The sequence below is a fragment of the Crocuta crocuta genome, unplaced genomic scaffold (assembly GCF_008692635.1).
Source record: "Crocuta crocuta isolate KB4526 unplaced genomic scaffold, BGI_CrCroc_1.0 scaffold282, whole genome shotgun sequence".
In the NCBI taxonomy this organism is placed as follows: domain Eukaryota; kingdom Metazoa; phylum Chordata; class Mammalia; order Carnivora; family Hyaenidae; genus Crocuta; species Crocuta crocuta.
The window spans coordinates 5930959-5940324 of record NW_027529174.1 but is presented as its reverse complement, the minus strand read 5'-3'; the positions used below and the strand labels follow the sequence as shown (position 1 = coordinate 5940324).

General features: G+C 42.8%; 1 pseudogene; it reads right to left on the bottom strand.

Annotated features, from left to right (window-relative positions):
* Positions 1 to 3992: 3992 nt before the first annotated feature.
* On the bottom strand, positions 3993 to 6947 carry LOC144226355 (large ribosomal subunit protein eL22 pseudogene; annotated as a pseudogene).
* Positions 6948 to 9366: the final 2419 nt, after the last annotated feature.

The following is a 9366-nucleotide window of genomic DNA, read 5'->3' as shown; positions in this document are numbered from 1 at the left end:
AAAAAAAAAAAAAAAAAATCCTTTTAATGTTTATTTATTTTTGAGAGAGAGAGAGAGAGAGAGACTGAGAGTGAGCAGGGGAGGGGCAGAGAGAGAGAGGAAGACACAGAATCAGAAGCAGGCTCCAGGCTCTGAGCTGTCAGCCCAGAGGCCAACGCAGTGCTTGAACTCACGAACTGTGAGATCATGCCCTGAACCAAAGTTGGACACTTGACGGACTGAGCCACTCAGGTGCCCCAGAATTTTCTAAAAACCAGTTCAAAATTTCTCACTGCTAGATTTGGAGTAGGGACTGGTGAATGAGGCTGTTGCTGCCAGGACTTTATATGAATCCCAAAGACAGGACGACTCCACCTCTCCTGTGCTCTTCAGATCTAGAAGAGACAGCCCACCACTGAGAAGAGAAGGGACCCTGAGGATCAGGGTCAGTGAGCTCAGACTTTTTAGATTGGCTGTCGTTCTCAGGTGTCTTAGATATTTAGTGGCTGGTTTTGGCCGGTGAGACACACTGGTAGGAAATAGGTTGGTGGGAGGAGCCAGCGTATTTTTCTCTCTCTCCTTTTCTCCTTAAGTGGAGACGGGCACTGTATCTCTTTTTGTCTCCTGCTTCTGCTGCACCAGCTTTTTCCAAGGTCAGGTCTGCCAGATGATCTCAGACCTTGGCCCCGGTAACTCAATTCCCTTCTTTTGTCCCTCCAGGCTAGGGATGGAAATAAACGGTACCATTTTGCTAATCTGTGAGTGACTTCATGATTTTCTGACTGGTTTTCAAGCTTCTTACATCATCTGTAGAGCCACTTCTCTACTTAAAATTCCATTTGATTTCTGACTTCCTGGTTGGACCCTGGCTGAAACCCTGAAGAATCCAGAATCTGATAAGCACACTACCATCAAGGGCAACCCTGGACAAAGGAACGTCCTTATGGTTCTGAGCAGTAGGTGGGAAGAGACTCTGGTAATAACAGCACAAATCAGCAGACTCAAGACAGAGTGGATAGAGATGTAAAGTGGCCAGATCAAATGTAGGCGTGTCTCATGCAATTTATAACGACATAATTCTTTGTTGTCAGGGCTGTCCCACATATTGTATGATGTTTAGCAACACTTGGAAGATACACTAAAAGATGATGCATCGTAGGGGCACATGGGTGGCTCAGTCAGTTAAGCATCTGACTCTTGATTTTGGCTCGGGTCATGGTCTTGTGGTTCGTGGGTTCAAGCCCTGTGTTGGGTTTTACACTGACAGCATGAAGCCTGCTTGGAATTCTCTCTCCCTCTCTCTGCCCCTACCCAACTTGTGCTCTCTCTCTCTCTCTTAAAATAAATAAATTAACTTAAGAAAAAAAATTATGTGTTGCTTGTGTGAAATTCAAAGTAAACCGGGTGTCCTGCATTTTTCTTTGCTAAATCAGGCAACCTTACTATAGAATAAGTTCATGTTGAGAGGTGGCTTCAACGCCAGACTGCATAGGAATAAATTCAGGGGCACAAGCGTTCCGGGTTGGAAAAAAGTTGTGTGCTGGAATCAGACCTTGACTGAAGTCATTGTTATAAGCTACAGTCATTGTGACTGAGACAGTTATGAAATATGGATTCGTCCAATCAGAGGACTGAGAAATGAGAGCTCTGAAAAATTTCCATGCATATGTGTTTGCATGGTTGAATGTACAAATGCATTACAGAAACTCACCTGAAATAATGGTCTAAATCTAGCCATTGCTAGAGAAACATTCTCAATTATTTGGGAGTTTAAAGATATATATATATATATATATAGTGACCTAGTATGTGCTTTTTCAGGACAATGAAAAAAAAAGTGTCTTTCAAAGATCAAATGCCCAAACTTGGTGTCTCTCTGAACCAGTGGTCCTCAATGGGGGGCAGTTCTGTCCCTCAGGGCATACGTGGCAATGCCCTAACACATTTTTGATCATCACAAATGGAGGAAGATGCACCTGGCAGCCAGTGCGTGCATATGGTGTACAGGACAGGTCTCCAAATAAAGAATCACCGCCCCAGAAGGTCAATAGCCCAATGCTGAGATACCCTGGTGTAAATGCATATGAAGAGGGAGTAATCAGCACACATTCTGTAAAGGCATATACAAAATGTGCCATCCTAAAAGCGAAACCAGACAAGAAGGCTGAAATTCCATGAGGACAGATTCCACGCTGAAATAGAAGCAGCTGGTACCACGAAGGCCCCTCATTTGTCATCCCATATCTGGGACTGAGCCACCTCCGCAGACAGACAATCAATCACCATTGTATGTGGTGGGTGCATGATACCGCTATCCTGTGTCATCTGTATCCCTAAATATTTTAACCGGAATACAGTGCCACTGTTTCTTCAGGATGATTTATAATGCTGAATGATTCAAGACATGGATATATGCATGGCAATATGGTTCATGTTCAAGTTCTTCGGGGGAAGTTGTAAACTAAACCTGGCCAAGGACATGGCTGTAAACCAAGGGAATTTCAGTCCCTGGGAAAGGTAACCAGATGCATTAATCAAAGCTGCGTCAAGTCCAGGGGACAGAAAACCACTCCAATTGGTTTAAAAGCGGGAGAGAATATATTGGTTCCATACCAAGACAGTTCTGGGTTAGTATACAGGACTGGAGGAGGAGCTTGTGCCCATCAGTGCCTGTTCCTGGGACGGGCACCACCAGAACTCTCTTGTTTCCTCACTCTGTTTCTCATCTCTGATCTCATTTTGCAGACATGCTTTCTCCCCAGGCTCATGATAGGGAAGATGTTTCCTGGCAGCCAAAATGTCACAGCCTCCCAACTTGGAACTTCTCTGTCCCGTTACCCATGTATCAGATTCAGGAAAGTCTTCGGCTCTATTTGGGTCATTGCCCACTCCTGGACCCCTCATTGTGTCTAGGGAAATGGGGTTATGATTGGCCAGGTGTGTGTCATGGGCCCACTCCCGAGATCAGGAGTGAGGCTACACTTTCAGATAGTAAAGTCGGAAACTAGAATCACTCTCCTGGAACCACATGACTATGATTTGTCTAGTCCTGACATTTCTTTTCTTTTCTTTTTTTGCAAATAGTTTATTGTCAAATTGGTTTCCATATAACACCCAGTGCTCATCCCCACAAGTGCCCTCCTCCATGCCCATCCCCCTTCCCCCCCACATCCATCAGTCCTCAGTTTTTGTCAGCATTCAAGAGTCTCTCATGGTTTGCCTCTCTCCCTTTCCCCCACCATTTCCCCCCTTCTTCTCCCCCATGGTCCTCAGTTAAGTTCCTCCTAATCCTCCTATACGTGCAAACATATGGTATTTGTCCTTCTCTGCCTGACTTATTTCGCTCAGCATAACACCCTCAAGGTCCATCCATGTTGCTACACGTGGCCAGATTTCATTCTTTCTCATTGCCATGGAGTGTCCCATGGTATAGATAAACCACATCTTCTTGATCCACTCGTCCATTGATGGACACTTAGGCTCTTTCCATGTTTTGGCTATTGTGGAGAGTGCTGCTATGAACATGTACCCCAATGTTCATAGTCCTGACATTTCTTAATGCAACAGCTGGCCCCTGAATGCTGGCAGGAGCTGGCCTGGTGACAGCTTTCATCCCTGGCTGAGCGGGGCTTCCTTGGTGACTCTGCCCTGAGCTGTTTGGCTAGTGAGCTGCCCCTCCTTGTGCAGGGAAACTGCCCTGCACTAATGAGCCCTTTGTGTTAAAGAATTATGGAATTGAGGGTACCTGGGTGGCTCAGTTGGTTGAGGATCTGACTTGATTTTGGCTCAGGTCATGATCTCACAGTTTGTGAAAATCGAGCCCTGCATCAGGCTCTGTGCTGACAGTGCAGAGCCTGGTTGGAATTCTCTCTCTCTCTCTCTCTCTCTCTCTCTCTGTCAAAATAAAAAAAATGAACAATAAAAAAGAAGAATTTCAGAATCGCATGGTAGGAACTCAATGATACATGGTGATGAGTTAATTTCATTTTTTTTGTTTTTGTTTCCACCTTTATTCAAGAACTCAGACAAAAGATTTCAAGTAAACAAGTTTTAATCCTATCTTCCTCCTCTTCTTCATTGTGGTTAATGCGGTTAATGTATTTGATAACTCTCTTTCCTGTTAGCAACTAACAGGAAATGCTATGTGCAACCGAGCATGTTGATTATTCAAATATACATATATATGTGAGATACTTCAAATACTTTTTAGAAAAAGTCACCTCAGGAGTTAAGGTGACCTTGCTCTTGCTCTTTTCCACATACATAACTGCTTTGCCAAGATTCTCAGCTTTTCCATTCACTTTGATTCTTTCTCTAAAAAGTTTGTTCCAAATTGGCAGCAGCCATACTTCCGTCTTCTACAGACTGGATCCACTCAAGGGTGAACTTCAGAACTTGCCTCTTTTTTTGCCCCCCACAAGTTTTTTCATGGGTGCCACTGAGTCAGGGGAGGCCAAAAAGGATTAATGGCATTTCCATACTTGAGACGGCGCGTGAGGGTAGTGGGCAACACAAACTCTCTCTGCAGCCCCCTGGTGGCTAACGGCTTCCTACAGTCATTGAGTGATGTAAGATGCAAGCACAGTCTGTGGAGTCCGGTAGACTGAGTCCGACTCCAGTCCTACCACTTACTGGCTGAGTGACCTGCTAGACTTCTCTAAGCCCCACCTTCCTCACCTATACAATGGGCCAACACTCCCCACCTCTCCAGGATTCTGAGATCATCTATGAGCTTACCTATGTATAGCGGCTGCATACAGTAAACGCTCTAAAATGCTTCCTTCCTCTCTCCTCCTCTGTAGATTTTGGCCTGCTTTTAGCAAAAGTGGAAGGTGCTGGATTTCTTTCAGTTTGGCAATAGATGGCACCCCCTGTAGGTACAATTTGGAATGTTGAAAAGAACACCCAAGTCATATATTTGAAACTATCTAAATAAATTATACTTTAAAATAGAAGACATGACACATGATAATTTGGTAAGTAAACTAAGCTAATCACAATTCAATCTTTATGTTGCCAGACAAAATGGCTTTAGATCTGAAGGGATAGTAAAAATAAATATTGAAAAAAATTTCATTCACTTCACCCTAGCCTTACAAGGTCCAAATTCTATTTTCACTCTGAAGTTTCAAAATATCTATGCATTTCTCTTCTCTGATGGATGAACCACCACTAGGGTGTAAATGCCTCACTAAATGCTAACTCATAGGACTCTCTGTACACTATCCCAAGTTAGTAGGAAAAAAGAACATAGAGCCTTTCTGGAACAGTGCTATTTGAATAAATATTCTGGGGAAAGTACTTTGAGAATGGACTGTATTTCTAAAGAGTTCTTAGTAATGAAAATTCATCTCAGCCTGAGCAAGAATGGAGATTTGTACTTTAAAATAAATGGATAATGTATCCTAGCAACCTGGGGTTTAAAGCTCTTTATTAGTCTTCCTCTGCACTTGGCATATCTAAGAGAGGAAACCCAAACATCATTAAATGGAGAGTTTATGTGTGAAGCGTGAGGTCTAAGAGACCTTCATTTTCTATTGCAGCTGAGAATATCTTTGTCTGGAGTGTTGGTTGGCATACACAAGATGAAATATACACCTAAATTATGGCTCGACAAATTTTATGTACCCAAGGAAGGTCTTAATTCTTGTTGATGTTTTTTTTTTTTCTGTTTCAATTAGTTTACTTACAAAGTGAGTATGCTATATTTATGCAACTATGTTGCATTTATGAAATTTATTTCTCCTTTTATTTATCACCCTACTTCCAAAGAAAAATGAAAATGTACAAAGAATGCATACGATTAGCTTCATTTATTTAACGGGGCAAGAGTCAAAAAGGGAAATTAGTTTATCAGGATTATCTAGGATTCTTTATTGCCTTTTCTTTTTTTTTAAGTTTTTTAAGTGTTTATTTATTTTTGAGACAGGAGAGACAGAGCATGAGCAGGGGAGGGGCAGAGAGAGAGGGAGACACAGAATCGGAAGCAGGCTCCAGGCTCTGAGCTATGAATACAGAGCCTGATGCGGAGCTCAAACTCACAAGCTGTGAGATCATGACCTGAGCTGAAGTCAAATGTTCAACCAACTGAGCCACTTAGACCCTCCATTATTGCCTTACTTTCAACTGGGGTTGATTTCTCTTCCTAAGGAAAGATGTCTTTTGTTCCTGAACCGAAGACTGTTAAGAAGATTAAATGAGATAACATGTAGTCAATATCGGCATAAAACAAGTTTTCAGTAGATATTGCTATTCTTTTCAGCCCCTTCCTATAAGGGGTCATCATGCCTTCCATTAACTGCTGACTTTGTAGAACGAGTAGTTCTCAAATTTCAGAGCATATCGGAATGCTCCTAGAAACTTGTGAATTATACCACCACCTGATGCCCACTTCAAAAGCACAGAATCAGAATTTTCAGGACTGTATCTCACAAGTATGTCTATATACTTGATGGACACCAAGTGTCAAAACTGCCGATGGTAAGCTTCGTTTAATTCAGAGCTGACACCAATTTCTGGGTTGACTTTGTCTCCCAAGTATTGCATGAATTCTGTATCAATTACAAAGAGAAATTTGGAGCTAGAAAGGAACTTGGAGAGTATTTGTCCCAACTTCACCTTTTGCAGCTGACCCTGAATGCCAGAGAGGCTAAGTGACTTGCTAGGGACACCCAGGCAGTTGTTGTGTGTGGTATGGCTGTCCCTGGGTGCCATCCCACACCAGGACCGGCTTTAAGCGTTAGGTCCTCCTTGGCTTTATGTGGTCAAACTTTTACTCTGGGATCAGATTTTTCCTACTTTTGCTGCTTCTACATAGATGTCTCCATCCTGAATATGTCACCCTGATCCTTTTAGGCTGTACTTTGTATAAAAAGAGCTTCCCAGTTCTAATGGCTGGCTATTTCTCACTTTTATTACCTGATATAATTACCGTTTGCCCAGTCTTCTGTGTGGTTCACGTGATTCATGGCTGTTATTAGCTGCAAGCCCGAATGCACTTTGGAAGGAATGTTATGAGCAAGGTCATTGATCAGGTGCTGTACAATCTCATTTGATTATTTTAATGTCTCAGGGATGCGAGATTTAGGTAGATACATTTTGAAAAGATTGTTTCTTTGTATAGCTTCCAGGCAAGTTGGCCTGGGTTGGGAGTAGAGAGCTGTCCCATTTTTCAAATACAGGGACAGAATTTTTAAACACCCATCCACCTATTTAAGAATTGTACTATGTGAACTCTGGATGAAAGACCATCATATATGATTGAGAGTGATGTTTTTGAAGTTTCATTCCCAAAACTGAATGAGGAGCTCAGGATTAGGTATAACCCCGGTGTCTCTTTCTCAGTGATCTGAATTGATCTATCCTTCCTGTAACTCACATAATTGTTACTGGAGATTAGTCCCTCGCAGCTGTCCCTGAGTGATTTCTGAGTCATCCTCAGGATGTATGTCACCTGCCTTGTCACCTGTTCCTCCTGCTGTGACCTTATCTGTGGCTGACCCTCCCAGGGGTCGTTTCTGTTGGTCAAGGTGGGCTTCTATTGCTCACTGATGATATCATCGCCACTACGAGCAGGCGAGTGGAACTCTGCTTACACTCCTGTCTCTTCATTCCCTCTGCCTCTATTTTAAGGATAGTTTCCTGGCAATTTGATAATAATGAAAGGGATGTACAATATAGCAGAGAAAGACCAGAAAGACTCAGTTTCCCTAATAGTACTCAGTGTCCCTGCCTAATCCCAGGTCTCTCTGCTCTAGGCTGGGGCAGCTCACGGGGCAGCTCACTACTGGAGGTTCTAAACACTTGTGTTTTGTGCCAACTGTCTCCCATCCCCAGAGAGAAACGCGAGCTTCTTCTTCACTTCTGCTTTTAGCCTACTTGCTGTAGATGATTATTCTACTGCACAAATGACTAAGAGTTGGAAATGCTCATTTCTTACTGCAGAAGCTGTATGGGAGAAAATGGTCTGGCCCTATGGCATCAATAACATAATCTTATCATGGTCTCACGTCAGTACATTTCAGTATTCACGTCTCAAAAGCTGGGTTATTCAATCTCACATAAAAGCACGTATGAAATATCAAAAACTCAGTCCAGGTTGAGTCGTTCCCAGCTCAGTCCAGATAATTCCATCTCTTTTCATCAGGCATTCATAAATGGGTAAGGTGAGAGGTCTAATCTTGCCTGCAGTGTCTGGTGACACAAACAAGCACTTGTCAATGCAGCACTTTCCGGAGTGTAGACATAAATGTGCCTTCTCTGTGAAAGCTGCGCTTTGGGGATTCCTCCACTGCACGGATATTTGGGTGTCTTCTCCTCCCTCATCCCTCTAGACCCCTTGAGTTCTAGGACTTCACAGGGCCATCATATGATAGTGAGTCAGTAGTTTAATTCCAACATCTGCCCCGAACTAGGGAAGAGTTTTTGGACCTCAGGTGCAGAGGACTGAATGAATCATACCCCTAAGTTTGTAGCATATGATTATTCCTGGTTCATACAAGGCCCCTCTCTAATTCAGCCACTCATTTATCTGGAGCCAATTTATCATCAGGCACAGTAAACCTGGTGCTTTAGGGCTTGTCATTAAAAATATGATTTATTTATTTTTAATGTTTATTCATTTTTGAGAGACAGAGACAGAGTGCCAGTGGGGAGGAGCAGAGAGAGGGGGAGACACAGAATGTGAAGCAGGCTCCAGGCTCTGAGCTGTCAGCACAGAGCCCGATGCAGGACTAGAACCCACAAACCGTGAGATCATGACCTGAGCTGAAGTTGGATCCTTAATCACCTGAGCCACCCAGGTGCCCCTAAAAATATGATTTTAACTTTTTTGTGACCAAAAAGAGCCACAAATGCAGAAAGGCTCAGGGCCTGTGGAAATCAGAGTTTAGCCCTACATTTTTGTACTCTCTTTATTGCATATCTCAGTCCTATTTGTATTTCTAATTTCCAATAAATTACTCTTTTCATGTGTATATTTATTCTTTTATAGTTTATTTATTTTCATTTTGAGAGAGAGAGAGAGAGAGAACGTGCAAGCAGGGGAGAGGCAGAGAGAGAAAAGACAGAGAATCCTAAGCACGCTCCACGCTACATGTGCAGAGCCTGACGTGGGGCTCAAACTCACAAACTGTGAGACCATGACCTGAGCTGAAATCAGCTCCAGTGACTGAGCCCGCAGGCACCCCTGTGTATCTTTCTATTTTGCGTTTTTGAAAACTGTGTATTATTGCCTTGTGTAATATATTTTTTATTTAAGTGATGTTGTAGTATTCTGTTTCCTGAATTTTCCGCTGAGCACTGTTTTTAAGATCAACCCATGCTGGTTTAAGGATGTCCATTTCAGTGCTTCTACTTGCTGCAAAATAATGTGTTATGCTCACACGG